This window comes from Castor canadensis, chromosome 7 (genome assembly GCF_047511655.1).
Source record: "Castor canadensis chromosome 7, mCasCan1.hap1v2, whole genome shotgun sequence".
NCBI lineage: Eukaryota > Metazoa > Chordata > Mammalia > Rodentia > Castoridae > Castor > Castor canadensis.
Window position 1 is genome coordinate 159,902,211 of NC_133392.1, and position 12,047 is coordinate 159,914,257.

The window sequence follows — 12,047 nt, forward strand, 5'->3', positions numbered from 1 at the left end:
AGCCGTTATAATTTACAATCGTATCGATAGTGTGTGAAAGTTGAGTTAGTACCATTGGAAGTTCTATCTTTAGTTGTCTGGTGGTGTCATATTGTGGTTTTCATCTTCATTTCCCTGCTGTCCTGTGAAGCTGATACCTTTTCTTATGTTTCCAACCCTTGGAGCATTTTGTAATGGAATATTGATTCATGCTACATGCACCTTTTTGTTGCTTTTTCTTTATTTTTGTATTAATTTGTAATACAAACTACAAATGAGCCCTCTATATACTCTGACTTGTTTCTCTCTCTCTCATCTCATTGTGTGTCCAAGGCTGGACTTGAACTTGGGATCCTCCCAATGCTGGGATTGCAGATGTGCACCACCATGTTTCACTCTCAAAGTGATACCTGTCAATGAACCACATTCAATCCTGGTTTAGTTCATTGACTAATTTTCTTTATGGTCAATGAATTTGTGTCCTCTTAAAAAAAAATGTCCTCTGTCTCAAGTATATGAATATTTTCTAACATTGTTTTCTAAAGTTTTACATTACCTTTCACATTTTGGTCTTAAAACCACCTGCAATTGACACTTTTCTGGCATGGTATATTTTACATTTGAACTTCTCCTTAACATTAATTTTGGTTTAAAATATTTGAAGCCCTATCAATAAATAGTAGAAATTTAAAAGTTTTACACTTTCACTGGAAATGGATGCTTTTTGCATAATGAAATGTCTCTTGGTAGCTCTAAAAATATTTTTTATTTTAAAATTTATTTTGGTTGATGTTAAAGTAGGTACACAAATTTTCTTTTGTTAATCTTGCACAGAGTATCTTTTCTGTCCATGTGCTTATATTTTCTTTATATATCTTTTATAAGCGGTATATTGTTATTTTGAAGGGATCGTTCAGTCCATTCAGATACAGTAAGTCTGAAATTAATTATATTATCATATATTTCCATGTGCTCCCCCTCTGTATACTTTTGTCTCCCCTGTGTCTTTCTCAGGCTTACTGATCATTTTTTTAAACTATTCCTTTCTCCCCTTCCTCTTCTCTCCTGGTTGTTACATCAGTCAATTTTCTAGCACTATAATAATACCTGAGATCGTTGACGTAAGAGAAGAAAGGGTTGGCTTTGGCTCACAGTTTTGGAGATTTGAGTCCATGGCCAGCTATCTGTATTGCTGGGCAAGGTGGCATAATGGCAGAATATGTGGTACATCAAACCACTTGCCATATGGCCAGGTAGAGAAAAAGAGGACAGCAAAGGGCTCAGGGTCTCAGTGTCCCCTTTGAGGGTGCACCCCCTGATGACCCAAAGACGTCCCACTACCTCCCTATTGTGCCTCTCTGAGGAACAAGCCTTTAACACATGGCCTTTGGGGACATTCAAGATCCAAACCATCACAGTGTTCTAAGTTCTTTTACTATTTTTAGTGACTACTTTAGAGGTATAATCTGCATCACACCCTTAACACATGGAAGTTTAGTGTCACTTAGTGCTTTTGGACAAGGCAAGCATCTAAGCACACTTGAACTGCATTTGTTCTTTCCTGACTTCATTGGTCTTATTCCTGTACATTTTACATTCATATGTATCTCCATCTTAGTGTTTCTTTAATTAAGATCTGCTAAAGATGAACTGATTCCTATTTGTTTGAAATACTTTCGGTCTCTTTTATCCTGGCAGCTCATTGAATTCTAGATTGGCAGTTATCTTCTTTCAGGCCTTTGAATCATCATGTCATTACTTTGTCTTCTGTGTTTCTGTTGTGAAATTACCCGTCAGCCTAACGTTGACTCCTTTGAAGCAATGTCTCTTTTTTATTGATTGCTTTTAAGGCTTCTTTCTTTGTCTTTGTCTTACAGAAGTTTTAGCTTGACACGTCTGTGTTGCTTCATTTTTGTGTATTCTGATGGAGCTTTAATTTCCTTGTATGTCTTCTTTGTATGGCTTGATGTCTTTCATCAACTCTAGAACATTTTCAGGGGAACTTTGTCCTGTGCAGTGCCGCCTCCCTTCTCATGCTGGAATTCCAGCTTCACAGAGCTTCTCCATGTTCTTCCTTACCTTCTGTTTTGCACTTTCAATCCTCTTGTCACTCTTTATATTTAATTTTGACTATTTTCTCTTTTGGTCAAAGTTCCAAACCTGTTTTCAGTTGTGCTTAATCTATCATTGAGACCATTCACTGAATTTTAAATATTGATCATTGTAATTTTCAGTTTCTCTTTGATTCTTCCTTGTGACTCGATGTTTTTTGCCAAAATACTCCATCTTGTTTTATTTCTTGAACATAATAATTACAGTTATTATAATACCTGGTATTTACATTTTCTTGTTCCACCATGGGTCTATTTATGTCTGTTGTTTCTCTTGGTTTTCGTTCATATTCTCCAGACTTTTCCTTTGCCTTGATACTTTTTATCAAGAGTTGAGAATTGTATCCAAAAACATTGCAGACATAATTTGTGGACTTGGATGATATTAACTTCCTCCACAAAAATGTATACTGCTTCTGGTAAGTACATGAGAGCACTGAAAATCCAATTTCAGAGACTTAGAATGGTAAAGCAAGGAATTGTGCCTAAGTTAGAAAATTTACACATAATCCCCTTTTGCTTTTAGCATGTCACCTTGTGGGGCTTCACCATCAAGGAAATGGAAGAGGGCTCCTCACAGTGGGAGGAGCCAAATAAGCCAAATAAGACCCATATTTGGCCTTTGTCCCTGGCTCCTGCAACTGGCTTCCTAAAACCTTGGGATTTCTTTAACAATGGCTCATTATTAATAATGAGCCCTTTTGGATCACCCCAGAGTTTATGCTAATGAGATGACTTATCGTGGGGCCCCTTGACAGCCAGAGGAGGGGCGGTCACCAGACAGATTAAGTCATTGAAAGGTGGGAACTTTTGGCCCCACCCACCAACTTCCAGGAAGAAGGGGCACACTGGGGTTAAGCTCTATAGAACTCTTGAACAAGGAGATTTGGTGAGCTTCTAAGTTGGTACTAGTTGGGTGCTATGTCCAGAGAGGACACGGAAGCTACACACACACACACACACACACACACACACACACCTCCATGCTTTGCCCCATGTGTCTCTCCCATCTGACTGTTCCTGAGCTATCTTTTATAATAAAGAGCACTTGTAAGTCAAGTGTTTTCCTGAATTCTATGAGCCAGTCAAGCAAATTATTGAGGCTGAGGAAGGTGTTGTGGAATCCCCAATTTGTATCTGGGTGGTCAAAAGTAAGGGAAGTTCAGACTTAACAGTTAGCACCTGAGATGAGGATAGTCTTAATGGACTGAGCCCCCAACCTATGGGGTTGACACCATCTCCTGATAGATAAGAAGTGAAGCAACTTGTTAATCATGAAGTCATGTCGCTGGTGTTGGGGAATTGGACAGAGAGGGAAAAAACACATTGTTATCATAAGTGTTGGGTCAGTGGAGAGAAGCACTAATCTCTCAAAGTCTTTAACTGTGATTTTGTCCTTTGTAACCCTTAAGCACATTGCACAGCCTATACACTTCTCAGCTGTCTTTCAGACAAGATTGAGCAAGACCAGGATGATACGGCCATAGATGCAATTTTCTTTCAAATTGGTAGACACCCCTGGGAATTCTAAATGCCTGGGGTTACCTCTGTGGGTTCCCTTCCTTGCCTAAATGTTATCTTCATAACCTTCACCATATTGCTAGATCAAAACTTTTCTGATCATATTTTCCTAGCTCTTCTGTTTGTTTTCAGCCAGAAAATTGGTTCTACCTTTCAAGTCCATTGTTACAAAAAGAAGAAATCCTCATTTAACTTTCTTTAAGTCAATGCTAACTGAACACACTTTATCATAAGCACACCTTGCCGTGAACACTTCATTAAGCTGCTGAAGAATACAGTTTGGGAAATTGTTGATGTAATTTATCTAGCATTTGGGGTAAAACTTCTATATGGTGTTGCAGTAATAATAATTCTGAAATATCAGACTCACCATTTTACTTTTTGAGAAAACACCAAGCATTATTAATTTTTTTCTTAATGAGCTGAGGCTATGATTATGCTGCTTTCTCATCTTCTTAATTACATATATTTGTGCTCATATCTTTACCTATTACTATGGAGTAATTTTTTATTCCCCATCTATCTGCTGAGAAAACACTGAGTGTTGTGTTTTTGTGTGTGTGTGTGCAGTGAACCAAGTAGACCTCATCCCCTCCATCTCACAGTTCAGAACAATGCTGCTGTCGGGGACCATGAAGAGCACCGAACACTCTGTAAGTGCCACGAATTGTGTCCAGGGCTTTGCTGTGCCTCATTTAATCCCTGCAGGGCTCCTGGTGCTATTATTTTCTCAACATTCAGGCAAAGGGTTGCTGGGCACAAGGAAATTCCGCAAAACACCTGGTCTCACAATGAGGAAGCAGAGGAACACTTGTCACCGCAGGCCTGTGCTGTGGCCACAGTTCTCTTGTTCTTTGGAACACTGGGCCCAATGGAATCCATCATTTGCATGTTTTTCATGGTTACTTTCATTTTCTCAGTCCTGCCCATTTCTGTTGACTGAATTTCTGAAAGTTAAGCACTTGCTCAATGTGTTTGCTTTGCACAAAGAGAAAGGGAATAAACATTTTTTGATGAGGATGGGAAGGTGCCTCCTTTGATTAAGATACAGACTTGCTGTGCCTAAGCATCTGTTTTAGCTGCTCCTAGGATTTTATTTTGCTTTTGTTTTTGCTTACTTCCTCACTTCTTTAGTATAACAATTGTTATGTTGATTACATTGAAAAACAGAAGATTGGAATTTTTGTTCCTTAGTTTTCTTTGTTTACCACATCTGCATACATATTATCCTATCTCTCTGGCTTGAAAGAAGAGTCTTTACAGCACAAACTTTCTATCTAAAAGGCAGGTTTGTGAATGTAGTACACTTCAGTGGCTTTAGTGATGCCAGTGGCCACCATCTGCCTGCTTCATGACGTCCAATTGTGGATTCCTAGGACTGGTGTTTGTGTCTGGGCTGGAAGGACCTTGGGGACTTCCAGGTTCTGGAGGAGGGTGTTTGTGACTGAGCAGGACTTGTATGCAGATAGTACAGCAAGCTGGTGGAGGCTCAGAAAGGCAAGGGCAGAGACTTGTACTGGAGAAACCCTCAGACCAGGGACACAGGTAGGTGGGTGTCCAGGGCAGCTTTACTCATAAAACTGAAAGGAAAGATAAATTGCTCACACTCCATGGAGGGTGAAGAGGCCAATCAGAGCATAGAAACACCAGTGGATTCTTCACCTGTCTTAGAATGAACCACCTCAGAGCAGCAGGTATTACCTTAGGGAAAGTCTTTCAAACAGAATGTTGAATTAGGAAGTGCAGCTGCAGAAAAAAATGCCTAAGTCTAAATACATAGCATATATGGTGTGCTAAGTAGTGTATGTGCCTGTGACAGCAGTTTGTCTGGCTGAAACACACTTACCTGAGTCATTGTATGGATGCTATAATTTATAGTGCAAGTATAAAAGCATTATTGGAAAGAAATCAAATCTGCCCCAATACAATGTCAGGTTGAAAAAAGGAACAGTTCAGATAAGGGTCCAGTGGGAGCTTCAAGGGTGGGGTGGATACAGAGTGCTGTCCAGCTCCTGGGCAGGGGGCAGGGGGCAGGAGGAGGCCTCCTGCAGGGCAGCTCTGCTCCGTCCCTGATCACTGGGAAGCCCATGCTCAGTAATCAGTAGAGGCCCGGCTTGCAGATGGGTGACTTGGTCCAGGGCTCCTGGGTGAATCTGTGGCTGGCTGTGTGAGCCAGGCTAACCTTCCTGCCTCCTCCCAACCCTTCCTCTGGATAATGTGTTCTAAGCTTGGCCTCAGTGTCTGCTCTCTCAACCTGCAGTGACCACATGGGCCATGTTTAATTTCATTGAAGCCATTATTCTAAATGTGACTAAATGGGCAGAGCTGTGAAATCTGCTCCGGCCTCAGGGAAGCAGCACTCACACATGCTTATCCATCCCATCCTTGTCCACTGGGTGCAGATCACCACCGATGGGGGATGTGGAGTCCTGTTTTCCTCCTGTTAATGTCAAGGTCAGTCTTTGCTCCCTAAGGTTCCTATTTCAGGACCTGACTTCCCTCTCTCCACATGACGGTGGAGATTCAGTCTCTGCAAATGAGACCACGGACATGCAGGTACTTCGTGGGGAATAATCCCCTGACCGAAACACATCTTTTTCTTTTTTAAAAAAAAATGACAATTTTAAAAATGTCTTGTTAGCATATACTAATTGCACAAAATAATGTTTCTTTATGACACTCTACATGTGTACATAAGGTGTTTTGATCATATTTACCTCCTCCCCACCGTTCCCCACACTTCCCCTTCCTGCTGGTACCTTTTCTCATCCCTACTCTATTTTTTCTTTTTTTTTAAAAGACTCCCCATGTGAGAGAAAATGTGATATTTGTCTTTCTGAGTCTTACTTCACATAACATCATGATCTCCAGTTCCATCCATTTTCCTGCAAATACCATGATTTTGTTCTTCTTAGTGGCTGACTAATACTCCACACATTTTTTATTTTTTATCCATTTCCCCATTGATGGGCACCTAGGCTAATTCCCTGACTTCCGTCTTTGCCTTCATTATGCTCACCAAATACTTTCTAGAACCACAATATCATGGAAGGGGACAGAATTGACAAGGTGTCTCTGCATGCATGTCTGTGAACATGCATTTTTTATGTGCGTGCATACAGGAGTGTGCATTAACATATGTGTGTGATGGTGTAGTCTCCAGTCAGTCTATTGGTCTGCTCAGCCCCACAGACTGGGGGCTTAAACACCAGACATTCATTCTCCATTGTTCTGCAGGCCGGAATCCCAGATTAACATGCCAGATCTAGGTCCTAGTTGGATTGTCCTTCTGGTTTGCAGTGGCTCTTTGGTTCTGTCTTCACATGTCCTCTTCTTTCTACACATGGAGAAAGCCAACTCTCTGGTGTCTCCTCTTTAAAGGACACTAATCCCACTGGGTCAGGACCCCACCCCTAGGACCTTATTTAATCTTAATTATCTCCAGGTGCAGTGCTGTCATCAGCATATCTGCTGTCATCAAAATATCTGAACAAATTAATTTAAAGACAGAAAGGTTTATTTTGGCCCAGTTTTAGAGGTTTCAGTGCATGGTCACTCAGCTCCATGTTGCTCAGCCTGTTGTGAGGCAGGTCATCAGGTCATCATGGTGCAAGGGAATCATGGCAGAGGAAAGCCACTCACCTCATGGCAGCAGGAAACAGAAAGAGAGAGAGAGAGAGAGAGAGAGAGAGAGAGAGAGAGGCAAGATCTACCTTCAAAGCCACACCCCAATCACTTACTCTCTCCAACCAGGTTCTGCCTCCTACCAGCCATTCAGCTAGGAACTCATGAATGGATTAATCCATTAATGATGCAATCACTTCTCAATAGCGCCACCCGCTGGGGACCTAGTCTTCAACTCATGACCCTTCAGGAGACATTTCCTATCCAAACCAAAACATACAGGCACAGTTTCAATGTATGGATTATTGTGCAATATAATTCAGTCCATACATAGAATAGAGGATTAAGTGAGACTTTTCCAAAGTAGAATCTGAAACCTGGAGCTGTTGATAGTGAAGGCATGGGACTAGGGAATGAGATGAGATGAGAGGGGACAATAAGCCAGGAAGCCAGCTAACATGTTCCTGGAAAAACTCAGAGGGAATCTAGACCTGAGAGGAAGGCTCACATGCCAAACCCTAGGTCTGCCTTCCCAGGGAACTGCTTCTAGAACAGCCCACCACTCACCACCACACCTGAGAACAGAACCCATTATTGAAGACAAAGACCATGTATAATGCAGGTGCAGAGCTTCTCCTGGCGAACTCACTGTGTCCAAAGGACCTGGAGCTGGAACCCTGGGTCTCCTTCCTTCCCTTTCAGACTTTCCTGAAGGCATCTATTTTAACCCTATAATGTTTTGCTTCTGTCACAGTAGTTTATGGGAGTAATTATGTTTATCCTTTATTTGGCTAAAACTAATGAACCAATGATAAACAACTCAGCAGTTTCTCCCTGTTGAATAATGAATACTAATTAACCTGTCAGGAAAGGACTGGCACTCATTACCAAATATAGCAGTGACTCACTTGCATGCCAAGGGGTGGAAGGGCTGCCACGGGATCTGAAAGGCAAGCATGTCCAGATGTTCTCCGAGAGCTTAAGCTGCTGACGGGGCCAATTTGCAGACTCAGCCTAGGAGATATCAGCGTCTGAATTTGCCTCAAAGACCTGGTAGGGACTTGAGTCTTCTCGTGACATTGTTGTCTGTCCTCAGACTTCCCTGCAGTTGATGTGAACGTATCGTGTCTGTGCTTGGAAACGCAGCACTAGAGTGCACCAGGAACCTGGCCAAGGGCCACCGCAGTGCCATCTTCGGGGACATATGGAGGTATCTTCACTTCCAACGGACCAGACATATGGATGTTAGGCTTTTCCTCTTGGAAGGAGGGGTTGGAATGTCTAAGAAGGAGCTATTGATTCATGCACTGGACTCCTGCTTACACAGGGCTTTTCCTGGGCTTTGTGATGCCTTCACTCTGAGCCTTGCAGGGGAGTGTTTGCTAGGACTGTATCTCTCTCTAGATGAGCAAGGAATGGCCTGACATGGGCAAAAGAGTGCACAGAACACAGACAAGTTCCATGCCTTCTGGCATTTTTGTAGGACTTCAGAAAATTCTTAACTACAGAGAACTGACTAGCAAGCAATAGTAAGACATTGAATGATTTCATATGAGGCACATTTTTTTTGACTAAATGAATCTGATGTTAAAGAGAATATGAGAGGGAGATAGTAAAACATTACATTTTTTTGTTGTCAAAAAGGAGGACTCCTTCCTTCACCTTCAATTTGGCCCCTGCTACAAAGCACCAGGTAGCACAGGGCAAGAGGAGCCCTCCTATCTTATCTTTTAGAGCCTAGGCTGGTCTTGACCCCTCACTCAGAACAGGATTCTTGGATGAGAATCACTGCTCTGGGACAAGCTTTCTTTCTTTTCTTTTTTCTTTTTTTTTTGCCAAGGGGAAAACCAAACCATGAGGCATTTCGGGTGTAGACCTGACCCAGCCTCCCTTTTATTTCTCCAGGTTGGACCTTGCTCTTCTGTCTATTGTTTTGTGGGATATTCAAGCAGGGAAATGGGACACCAAGACTTTTTGGGAACCAATGTTTATTGGCTGGCAGAGACTCGGTAGATTGACATCTGAAGGCTGAGCCCCCGGAACAAAGGGTCTTGCCTTATATATCTTGCAAGCAGGTTTCAGAAGCGAGAAGCAAAGTTTAACCCCTATATGGCTACTTGTAATTTCATTGACTACTTCATTCTCAGTGCTACATGACAATTTTCAGGTTCCATTTCTGTAAGTTTCAGTTTCCTGCCATGTCATTCCCTCTTCCCTGCTACGTCATTAACCCCCTTTGATGCTCAGACCCATCTAGGGTCAAAGTGAGTCATCCTGATTTAGGGATTTGTATTTCCATAGCATCATTACATGGGTGGCTCCGTAATGGTCCTGATAGACACAATACCAGGGGACCAGGCAGGGTGATATTAAACATGCTCCTAAGACAAGAGCCATTGCCCTTATCAAAGCCTTGAATCCACCCAAGGCAGAGAACCACCCTCCAAACAGGTAATTGGGAATCCATCCTCTCCAAGTCCAGACGGGAACATGGGCGCTCTTCCTCCTTTTGTCTGTGATTTCTTCTATGACCTTTCCTTTGTCATCAACTTGTAAACAGCCGTTACTTAGATTGAATTTTCCACATACACCTCCTTCGGAGGCCAGTAGATGGTTTTGGTATATCGCATCATGTACCTTCATGTGCTGTTTGGCCAGTGTGTCGAGGGCTCTTGTGTTTTATTAGTTATAATTTCAGCTGCTGCCTGCAGTCTGATGATGCAGTTGAGCATATAAATTGGGGTGCGACAGCCCCAGGATCCATGTTCTGCCCAAGTGGCAGGACTACCGTACTGAATGATTTGCTTGGGAGGCCATTCATTATCTTTTCATTTGCCAATTTGTAAGGCATCCCATCTTTTTCTACTTACTTTTTCCTTATATATGGAAACTCCCAACTTTTCTCCTTGTGCAAGGGGGAGCAAGAAAAAGGATGGCTGGATTGTGCCCAGTACACAGGACCTGAACCAACTGCTGGGATCTCTTCACACAGATCCAATATAGTCTTCTGGGCGCCTGCCAGTCTATGTTTGTGGTGAGATTATCCCAAGTTGCCCGGAGATCAGAGAAGTTGGACAACGGGTGGGACTGGGGCTCCATGTGGTTTGGAATTACCCACAACTGGGTCCTCTGAGCAGTGTCATTGTAAACCTTCTGTCGTAAACAAATTAAATCCCCTACCAGGGTGGAGAACAGGCCCCTTGGGTGGGAGATACAGTAATTCCTGATGATAGAAGTTTTTAGGAGCCATATGCTTTTTCTGTGATTGGGGAAGGTGTTACATTAAAGGGCTCCCATGGGTCCAGCTCCTTAGCTTCTCATGACCAATGGTCTCCTAGGTTGGTTCCCTCACAAACATAACACCAAGTGACATTTAGTGTCTGGGCTATGGACTTGGCTAGTGAAGGAACGGGGTTTTGGTCTTGATAGAAATAAGAAACTCACTCAGCATTTCCTCCTAAAAGGGAAGACTTGGTATGAGGAGCTCTCGTGGGTGATTGTGATGAGCTTGAAATGCAGCAAGGTACTGGGGTCTACACCTTTCTATTAATTAAAATGCCAATTGCCTGCCTGACCTCCCAGTTGGATTTGCTGGGATTGAAAATGGTAAAAATTTACAGGGTTATAGTTGCCAAGAGTGCAATCAGAGGTTGCTTCCCCTTTCTGGAGAAGAGTAGTAGCCCCTTTTCTCTGCCAAGTCACCCAAACCTCACAGCCCTATTAAGGGCAGTAGAGTTCTTCATAGGACCCACAATAACTGGTGTGTGGGTTGTTTTCCATAGATGATATGGCTGTGGGTGCATGACCCAATGACAGTTCTTGCACAGGAGTAGTAAGTATGAAAAAGCAAAGTCCTGGTGACACTTCCTGCCTGAGTAGTATATGTGCACAAATCACAGTTTGAGGTTTGGGCACCCTGAGCAGAAAACTAATTAAGTTTAAGAAGAAGAAAACATGGAAAGGACCCATCCTTTAGGAGAGGTCCTCAGTCTTCCACCATGCATAGATTAGTCAGCTTCCAGAATGACTAAAACAAGGGTTTTGTCTTGCTGCCCAGAAGTAGCCGGAGATTCTGGAGGGTCCTGCAGAGGAAAGGTGTGGACATTCTGGAGGGCGATCTTGCTCTGTGAGGTTGGGTCAGGGATGCATTCCCACTCCAGAGAGGCTGGCTTTACTTGACTGTGGTGGATCCAGGGAAAATTTCTGCTACCTTAACTGTGGTGGGGATAGACAAAATAACAACAAAAGGACCCCTCCAATGGAGTTTTAATGGTTGGACATTCCATTCTTTGACCCAGATGGCATCCCCTGGTTTGTAAGGATGTGTGGGAGTTGACAGGCTAACAGGAAGTCTCTCCCAGACCCACTCATTGATTTTTGAGAGAGTCAAACAGAAGGCCTGCATATATTGTCTCAAGGTGAGCTCACCTATATCTTTGAGGTCCCCTCATCTACCCTTGATTAAGTGGGGTGGGTGCCCACACAGGACTTCAGAGGGTGAAAGCCCTATCCACTTTGTGGGGCTAGGTCTTATCATTAGTAATGCTATGGGTAGTAACTGATCCCACTGTAGATGGGTTTCTTGACATAGTTTTCCCAGCTGTAATTTTAGGGTCCTATTCATATGTTCCACTTTTCTTGAACTTTGGGGGCAGTAGGCCATATGGGACTTTGGGGTGATAGGCCGTATGCAACTTCCAGGTGATTCCTAAGCCCTTAGCTGCCAGCTGCACCACCTCAGCCACAAAGGCTGGCACATTATCCCACCCAGTAGACACGGGTATCCCAAACCATGCGCTGATCTCCTTTAGC